This window comes from Dermacentor andersoni, chromosome 1, assembly GCF_023375885.2.
Source record: "Dermacentor andersoni chromosome 1, qqDerAnde1_hic_scaffold, whole genome shotgun sequence".
NCBI classification, from domain to species: domain Eukaryota; kingdom Metazoa; phylum Arthropoda; class Arachnida; order Ixodida; family Ixodidae; genus Dermacentor; species Dermacentor andersoni.
The window spans coordinates 371,148,785-371,158,753 of NC_092814.1; the positions used below are offsets into that span (position 1 = coordinate 371,148,785).

Sequence of the window (9,969 nt, forward strand, 5' to 3'; positions counted from 1 at the left end):
CGGGTCATTTGAAGCAATGGAAGGCTAGGAAACCGGGAGCGACATCTGCCAGGCCAATTGTTTAAGGGAAAGCAGTTAAGAGGATGCTTTAGTTCAGGGGCTCCTATCTAAATATACATAGGAACAAAGGAATTGTTTTTCTCATCAACCGCTGCACCGAATTTGATGAGGTTTGTTGCATTTGAAAAAAAAAAAAAAAGGAAGTCTAGTGACTGTAGCAAGCAGATTTACCATTCAGGCCATCGATTTCATTGCAAAAATTGTTGAAAATTGAAACATTTTTTAAAGCTCAAGTATGACATTTACAACTCTGTAACTCGGTAATAAAGAACTATATCCCACTTCTGTAAACTGCACGTAATAATACACCTAAAGTGAACAAAATTGATGTGTTATGCACTGCTCTATAATACACCACTAGTAGTTTAGTTTATGGGTAGGGCTCTTCCAAAGCCCTTGTAAACATCACAACAATTCGACATAATCCGTAAATTCATATATCAAATTTGTCCACTTTAGCTGCTCTATAACAGATGCAGTTTACAGAACTGTGATATCATGTTTTGTGCACAGTTACATACTTGTAAACTTACTGCTTTTTTTTTTTTTTAATTTACCAGTTTTTGGGAGTTATTGAAAATTACAAGCCCCAAGTCAAGGTTCTATTTTCTAGAGTGACTAGAATTCAATTGTCTCTCCCAAATGCAACAAATTTCACTCAATTTCAAGAGAAATCGGAGATTGTCCCAAGTTAAAGCTTCCTCTTAAGGCGAGAAGGCTAATGCCTTGATGTGCATTTTCTCTCTTCATGCCAAGTGTCGGATGTCATGTGATCTTCTGAGTTTTGGAGGCATAGCGCAGGGAAATGTTAAAGGGAGCTGCAGCACAGAATGTTTGCCTGCAAAATGTGCCTGCATGACAGTGTGCTTCTTCCTAGTTTCATTTTGTTAGTAAGCGAGTGTCTACTCTAATTTGTACTGCCTATAAAACCACCAGTCTTACTTCCTGTAATACTCTAATGCCTGCCTTGCTATCCCTGTCAGTGCTTGGCCCTTCGGGCGAAACTGCGACTTTTTTTCGCTAGTATGCGATTGGGCAGCCGACCCTACTGCTTACTCATAAATTCTTGTTCACAATACCACACCATTCTTGATTGAAGAATACCTGTTGCCTTGTACTCGCAGACAAATTTTTGTGGCAATAAAGGGCAAAGCATGCATAAGCAAAAATGCTTCTGAAGAAAGTGCCTCATTTTCATAAACGTTAATTTAAGCTGGGGAAGAGAAAACATAAGCACCTTATCCAAACCATGGAGTGTTAAAGTTGACTTATTTTACGGCTTTTCCCTTCTGCCTCGGAGCAAACGCATAACTGTCGCACGTGGAATCTGTGTTGATTCAGTGTTCCGAGAAACCAAAAGCACTGTCAAATGCTTTCAAACTGTTTGGTGCCGTAACCCATGTGCAGAAGCTCTGCTCCCGGTAGCTTTGTCTTCATTGCCGCAGGAAGTTGTCCACGAGTATGGTGCCTGTGCAATGTGGCATGTTATGCTCATGCTGACATTGAACAGCGCATGCTGTTTGTAAGATTCACAAGGTGGTTAAACAAATGTTTTGGTAAGTACAAATTGAACATGCCAGAATTTCAAGATGCTAAAAATGAAAAAAGGGAACATAAAAGGTGTATAAAATATTATTCGGAATATTGTAAACACACTGCATGCTTAACCAATAACTGCAGGCACACAAGGTGATGTTCACACCACCTCTCCCAGTGAGTTGTAATAATGTCAACTGGTGTTGGGGAGGACACCTTTAAATTTTGGGAAAGCTCCTTCAGACAGCTGCCTTCTGCCACTTGCACTCATGCCGGTGGCCACAAAGGTTGGCATGGTAAGGAACTAAATCTTCTGGCGGACTGAAACTGTACACAATTGCAGGCTTCACCTTTCAGTTACAAAATGTGTCATAAATGAATGGTACACTGCTAAAATTTATGCAAAGACAATAAAACACTTGCACTTCTTTTTGTGGTTCATATCCATGTTTTTATTGTCTTTTTGTAAGTTCTATGTGCAAACAGTATTTAATGTTGCTCATTAAGTTATTTAAGATGTGTGCGGGGGTTTTTTTTTTTTTTTGGCTCTCATGTTCTGTTAACTTTTGGAGTCCAAAAGACTCAGCATCTTACATTTGGCAGTAATGCTCCCTGAATGGACATATTTCTCAGCAATTTACTTTGTTTACATCAGTAAATATTTTCTTGCTATGACCTCAGATTATACATTTAGAGCAGCTAGCCCAATGTGCACTTCTGATTGTGCCGAGCATCCTGTAGAAATTGTGGCAAACACCAAATCACAGTACAAATGGATATGTTGATATTTGGATTGTTTCCCATTGAAGCTTATAAGCATTACATTTGCCATTCTGCAATTTAGTGTCTCATTTTGGTGATGTTTGATGCGTTTTAGCAATCATTTTCTTATAGCAATTTTGTTGCTATCAGAGTTTATTTTTAACTGCCCAGTTAATATCTGTAATTCAGAGCCTGTTTCAGTATATCAGGGACATTTTTTGCATTATTGTCCCTCTCTCCAGAAAACCCAATATCATCATCATCACTTTTTTTTTGGTAAAGGGATGCATACCCTCATGTGACTTGTCAAAAACCTATTATGTGAATCATGAGTTTTAGAAGTAGTAATTCTCACTGTGACCAAGCCTCTTTCTCTTTTTTTTCTTCTTCTCTTTCTAATGCTAGCCAGTTTCTTGCCACACTTAAAGGGCCCCTCACCAGGTCTGGCCATTTTGAGCTGTCAAGCACCATGCATGCAGTGCGCACTAATGATCATGTCTGCCAAGTATTACATCGCTACGCGCGCCACAGAAAGAGCTGGAATTTCAAATTGAGTGCCGTTCGCCCGTCTCTTCGTGGGCGCCGCGCTCCATGCCGGAGAGGTGATGTACACGTGCTAGTGCGCCTATGTACAGTACACATGTTTACACTGTGACATCGCTCATGGTGACATGTGACTTTGAGAATTATTGAAGGCAACATCTGTTATTTGTGTAATCTGTTGCTTCAACAGATGAATTAAAGCTCACAGAAATTAGATATACAAACCGAATGTCTGCATGTTTTTGTTTTACTTCGCACCACAGCAAGAGAGATGTACTTCCGTTTCGGCTGCATGTTCCCACGTCGTGCAGTCGCATGCGCTGACACCGAAACTATGCCATTTTCTACCATGTTCCAGTGCACAATCATGCTCTGTGATCCGTTTGTGTCTGCCTCAGTGTTCGTGTAGCACTGACTTGTACCGCTAGTCGGGTGTCCTCGTGCACAGCACACAATCACAACAGCTCGTGTGCAACACCGTCAGTAGAAGTGCGCCGTGCATCACAAAAGCCAAGAGCAAAAAAAAAAAAAAAAATGACGGCGGTGCCCGTGACGTATGCGTGACACGATCCTCAAAGTCCAGTATAGGAGAACGCATGGAAGGAATTTCACTTTCGAAGGCTAGACCAGACAAGTGGAGAGAGTGTCTCTCTCTGCAGTGGCGCTCTCCTTCTGAAATCATGGGTTTGCGGCACTGAAATATTTCTATCTTGGCTATTAATGAACCAATTTGAAAAATTATTGTGGCTGAACGCTCCTTGAGGACACGCAACAACTTCCAGCATATAACCAAAATTTTCTTTGGGGCCTGGTGAAGGGCACTTTAAAGGAGCACTGTCATGACATTTTAGACTTTTCGTTTCGTGTGTGTGTTTGTGTTAAAAGAAGATCCAAACTTTTTAAACCCTAAAAAAAATGTAATGGCTAGCATCAGGGGGCCCTAAATAGTTTTCTGTAATAGTCTTTTTTTTCTATGAGCCATTTTCACTTTTGGTACCCAGGAGGTGAATCTGTCATGACACACTGGCTCATTCTATTCCTGTGATCGCTACGGCTGCCACACACGAGCATGGGCAAAAGAAGAATGCGTGCAGCACTCTCACGCTAATTTCTATGCCATGAGATTCGGCGTTGAGTTAACCTTAATGCAAACTTAAAATAATTTATAAGCGTTTCCTGGCTTTCGTACCTGCTAAGTATCGTATCTTTATGTGCAAAAAGTGCATAATAGAGTTTCTACTATTCCTAAAATATGTCGGCACTTTTTTTTTTATGCAACCACTGCCATGCCCTCCTCTCTGCCTGCCAGGAAGATTTCCTGCATTTCACCACCCTTAGTTCATAGCCATAGCCATGCAACATAAATGATGATATAAGTAGTTTTAGCCATAGGAAATATTTATAATGAGCATCTGTGCAAAGTGATTCCACCATGTGCACTTAATTGTAGAAATTTAAGGGTGAAAAAATTCGAGGATACCTAAGCACTTCTTACGAGTTGTGAATGCAAAAGCATTAATGTCCATTTGAATGCCGCTGAGCAGTTCTTCGAGTTATGAACTCCTCATGGGCAAGCAAGTGCGTTGAGACACTTAGTGCATTTTGATTTGGCTTTATCAAGGCACACTTCAAACACAGGCGAGAGCTTGTGCAGACAAGGAACGCACGGATAACACAGACTTCCGAGAGCGAGGGTGATGTGGCATTGTCGCAATGCCTTATCCCCTCACACAACACCTGGCGCACTACTGCGGCAGCATGTGTTCCCTTTCTCCAGCGTTGCTCCGTTGAGGCACACTCATGATGTGGCATCACAGACAACGGGACATAATCATCATCATCAGCAGCAGCCTGGTTATGCCCACTGCAGGGAAAGGCCTCTCCCATACTTCTCCAACTACCCTGGTCATGTTCTAATTGTGGCCATGTTGTCCCTGCAAACTTCTTAATCTCATCCGCCCACCTAACTTTCTGCCACCCCCTGCTACGCTTCCCTTCCCTTGGAATACAGTGCGTAACCCTTAATGACCATCGGTTATCTTCCCTCCTCATTACATGTCCTGCCCATGCCCACTTCTTTTTCTTGATTTCAACTAATATGTCATTAACTCGCGTTTGTTCCCTCACCCAATCTGCTCTTTTATTATCCCTTAACGTTACACCCATCATTCTTCTTTCCATAGATTGTTGCATCGTCCTCAATTTAAGTAGAACCCTTTTCGTAAGCCTCCAGGTTTCTGCCCCGTAGGTGAGTACTGGTAAGACACAGCTATTATACACTTTTTTCTTGAGGGATAATGGCAACCTGCTGTTCATGATCTGAGAATGCCTGCCAAACGCACCCCAGCCCATTCTTATTCTTCTAATTATTTCCGTCTCATAATCCGGATCCGCCGTCACTACCTGTCCTAAGTAGATGTATTCCCTTACCACTTCCAGTGCCTCGCTACCTATAGTAAATTGCTGTTCTCTTCCGAGACTGTTAAACATTACTTTAGTTTTCTGCAGATAAATTTTTAGTCCCACTCTTCTGCTTTGCCTCTCCAGGTCAGTGAGCATGCATTGCAATTGGTCCCCTGAGTTACTAAGCAAGGCAATATCATCAGCGAATCGCAAGTTACTAAAATATTCTCCGTTAACTTTTATCCCCAATTCTTCCCAATCCAGGTCTCTGAATACCTCCTGTAAACACGCTGTGAATAGCATTGGAGAGATCGTATCTCCCTGCCTGACGCCTTTCTTTAAAGGGATTTTGTTGCTTTCTTTATGGAGGACTACGGTGGCTGCGGAGCCGCTATAGATATCTATCAGTATTTTTACATACGGCTCGTCTACACCCCGATTCCGTAATGCCTCCATGACTGCCGAGGTTTCGACTGAATCAAACGCCTTCTCGTAATCAATGAAAGCTATATATAAGGGTTGGTTATATTCCGCACATTTCTCGATCACCTGATTGATAGCGTGAATATGGCCTATTGTTGAGTAGCCTTTACGGAATCCTGCCTGCTCCTTTGGTTGACAGAAGTCTAAGGTGTTCCTGATTCTATTTGCGATTACCTTAGTAAATACTTTGTAGGTAATGGACAGTAAGCTGATCGGTCTGTAATTTTTAAAGTCTTTGGCGTCTCCTTTCTTATGGATTAGGATTATGTTAGCGTTCTTTCAAGATTCCGGTACGCTCGAAGTTATGAGGCATTGCGTATACAGGGTGGCCAGTTTTTCTAGAACAATCTGCTGTTACCTGATCCTCCCCAGCTGCCTTCCCCCTTTGCATAGCTCCCAAGGCTTTCTTTACTTCTTCCGATGTTACCTGTGGGGTGTCAAATTCCTCTAGACTATTCCCTCTTCCATTATCATCGTGGGTGCCACTGGTACTGTATAAATCTCTATAGAACTCCTCAGCCACTTGAACTATCTCATCCATATTCGTAATGATATTGCCGGCTTTGTCTCTTAATGCATACATCTGATTCCTGCCTATTCCTAGTTTCTTCTTCACTGCTTTTAGGCTTCCTCCGTTCCTGAGAGCATGTTCAATTCTATCCATATTATACTTTCTTATGTCAGCTATCTTATGCTTGTTGATTAACTTGGAAAGTTCTGCCAGTTCTATTCTAGCTGTAGGGTTAAAGGCTTTCATACATTGGCGTTTCTTGATCAGATCTTTCATCTCCTGCGATAGCTTACTGGCATCCTGTCTAACGGAGTTACCGCCAACTTCTATTGCACACTCCTTAATGATGCCCATAAAATTATCGTTCATATCTTCAACGCTAAGGTCCTCTTCTTGAGTTAAAGCCGAATACCTGTTTTGTAGCTTGATCCAGAATTCCTATATTTTCCCTCTTACCGCTAACTCATTGATCGGCTTCTTATAGCAGTTTCTTCCGTTCCCTCCTCAAGTCTAGGCTAATTCGAGTTCTTACCATCCTATGGTCACTGCAGCGCACGTTGCCGAGCATGTCCAATGGGACACTAGGTGCCATTTCACTGCTACAGACAACAGACTTTGTCACTCATTGGGCCGTTTGGTGCCGTTGCATCAAAAGTAGTCAGATACACAGTGTACACAAGACGAGTCAAGGCTGGATTAACCAGCAGCCTCGTCCCATTGTCTTTTTGCTTGTGTTCATTGTTCTTTTTGTTACTTTTTGGCTTTCTGTTATGTACCAACTGGCCCAATTCTCAAACCTGTTCCTTAAATGTAGGGCTTCATGGAGTATGGTCGGCAATAAGACATTTAGCGACGCACTTGTCACTAATGCACCAATTTCAATTAATTCATCTTATTTTAAGAAATTGCCGTTTTGAAATTTTTGCTAGAAACAAAAAGCTACAAATCAGCGTGGGGCACAATTTAAAGGATTACTAACACATTTCCAAGTTGTAGAAACTCTAGACACTTGTGCATGCCCGCTTGCTTGTCCTTGTCTGTCAATGTGCTTAAACAATCCTCAGTATGCCTTACCAACAAGGCCAAATATCAGTGCTCCGAGACATTCTTTTCTTACCTGAAAGCATTGCACTTAGCTGGTATGAAAGTTGGGAAATGGTTGTAAGTTGGTACTAAAGATGGTCTCAAAATACAAGACATGGTTTCATCAACATTACAATGGCATCCTGGGATAGAATAAAATTTACCAACAGTGTGTTGCAATCAGGCTAGATACGATTGCATTGCCCAAAACAAAAACAAAACATAAATAAACAAGAGTGCTGAGTTCATTTTTTTCTGGCTGCACTCGCATTTGGCAGCCACAGCAATCACTTATGGCAAAGAGCCAGCGTATCACGACATCATTTCCTTTTACTTTATTTCGTGTACAGTTACTGGCAAGGTCTGAGTACAGAAAATGTGAAAGAAAAGCCAGTGACTGTGAGCCTGGCAGAGGCTTCTCATCCCCATGCAGTCCAGCAAGTGGAAGCTACACAACACCCGCCGTGGTGGCATAGTGGCTGCGGCACTGCACTGCTAAGCCAGAGGACGCGACATCAAATCCAGGCCTCAGCTCCATTTCGACGGGGACAAAATCTAAACACACTCGGGCACCCTGCATTACGTGCACGTTAATGAAGACCAGGTAGTGAAAATTAATTTAGAGCCCCCACTACGGTGGGCCTCACAATCATATTGTGGTTTGGCACATAAAATCCCAGAATGTAATTAAAGTACATACCAAAATGAGCATACATGATGCTTCTACTTTCTGGATACCCAAACTGAAACTGGTTCTTAGAAATAAAGTATTCTAGTAAATTATTTAGGTTGATCTGGCACTTAATATAATTTGTATTTTTTTTTCTTTTGGTTTAAAGGGTTTGCACCTTCATTTAATGCAAAAAAAAGAGACTACAAGACGAAAATTTTGTCGGTACTTCTGTCCAGTGTGAAGTCCTCTGAGTGATGGAGGGGTCAGCAGTGTTATCTACTGTTCAATTCTAATGGTGAAATCATCAGTGGGTTGGTGCATCACTACTTTAGTGTGCAAGCTTTGGATTTTCTCTTGGCCTGCACGTTTTTACGAAGAAACTTCTTCCTGCCCTTGAAGGACAGGTAGTCTGAAAGACTGTGATCGTGCTGCACGTCTCTTCATCTGTGTGCACCATTTGCTACACTCCCCACCTTTCCTCTTTTTCTGTGCTCCTCCATCATCCAATTTTTAGTTGTGAAGGGCACGTGACATACCCTGCACAAGAGAGGGGGTAGCCACTTGGCAACCACTTCTCTTGTGCAGGGTAACCGGCTTATACCCCGTATGATGTGGACTCCGGTCGGCAACCCTGCATGAGGGCGAGGCTACACAAGTGGTAGCTGCCTTTCTTCTCGTGCCAGGTAGCCATCTGGATTTCTTCTTGGTTAACTCCTTTACCTTTGCTCAGTTCTGCTTTCACCTGGTTCTCAGAACGCTCACTTTCATAGCAAGAAGTGCACAAACTGAAGTGCCCAACATTTTCATGTGGATGCCAAATCATTATTCCAAAAATGGTCACTGATGTGCTTCTTCATGCTATCGTAATTACAAGTTAATGCAAACGGGTGAAAATTTTATCAGAGGATGCTTTTCATCTTCACTTGTTTACACCGGGTGGAGTGCATGTGTGCGCCAGCCTTGGAATCCTGAAGGTACGCATAATGGCAATGTAAAATGTGAACTCTCAGTGGCCATTCAAACCAAGAACTGAACTGTTGCCTGTCTGCAAGCTCCAGTGACCACATTGAGATAGGCCTTTCAAGGAAGAAACGGAGCTTGTGGATTGTGGCAGTCACTTTCAGTGGTTGTGTGAAGCACTGTGTGGCACAGTAATAATGCGAATGAATGGCCACCAATGGCGCCCCTGGAGTTACAACAGCAGTGTCTGTTTCAAGCATATTAGGCATGAAATGTTTATGTGTGGCATGAATCGTGTTCCAAGCAAATTTTCTTGGGGCATTACTCAATATTGCAGTTTTTTCAGAACTTCACCTTAAAACAGACTGCCTTTGGTCGTCCATAAGAACACTGACTGAGTAAGAAAGTGAACACCTTTAATTTCTTGACTTGGGCACTCTGCCAACTCAGCTTTATGCTTATCAACAACAGCATGCAATCAGAGGATCTTTTGTTGTCAGCAGAACACGGAGCACATGATACAGGTGTTTGCACTTTCTGGATGAGGCCGCAAGTCCTAGATACAATCTATTTACCATGCATCCATTATCACTAGAGATTCGAAGATTAGGGTATTGATTGAATTGTACAAGTGTCTTGATGACAAAGAGAATGTAGTATGTGAAACTGCGAGCTTACAATTAATTCCTTATCAGTTTCTGTAGGTGTACACACTAAAAGTATTTTGTACCCTCTGGGGTTTATCTTGTTCCCAAACAAATTTCCTACTTGCTGTTCATGATCTCAAAGTACTGAGAGCTCAGCATCAAGTAAGATGCATGCAAGATAGATAACGATTATTGTTGGGAGACAATACAAGCCTGAAAAGGTTCGAATTTATTTTATTTAGGGTGTAGAGAAGGTTAAAATTTGGGTGGCCAAAAAAGGGGGAAGTGAACTTTCTAAAAGTCATAAA

At 42.0% G+C, this 9,969-nt stretch overlaps 1 protein-coding gene across 1 annotated transcript in view; it reads left to right on the top strand.

Annotated features, from left to right (window-relative positions):
* LOC126516782 (ankyrin repeat and SOCS box protein 8-like) overlaps positions 1–9,969 on the top strand; it is a 50,193-nt gene that overhangs the window by 27,085 nt on the left and 13,139 nt on the right. The gene's annotated exons all lie outside the window — the stretch shown is intronic.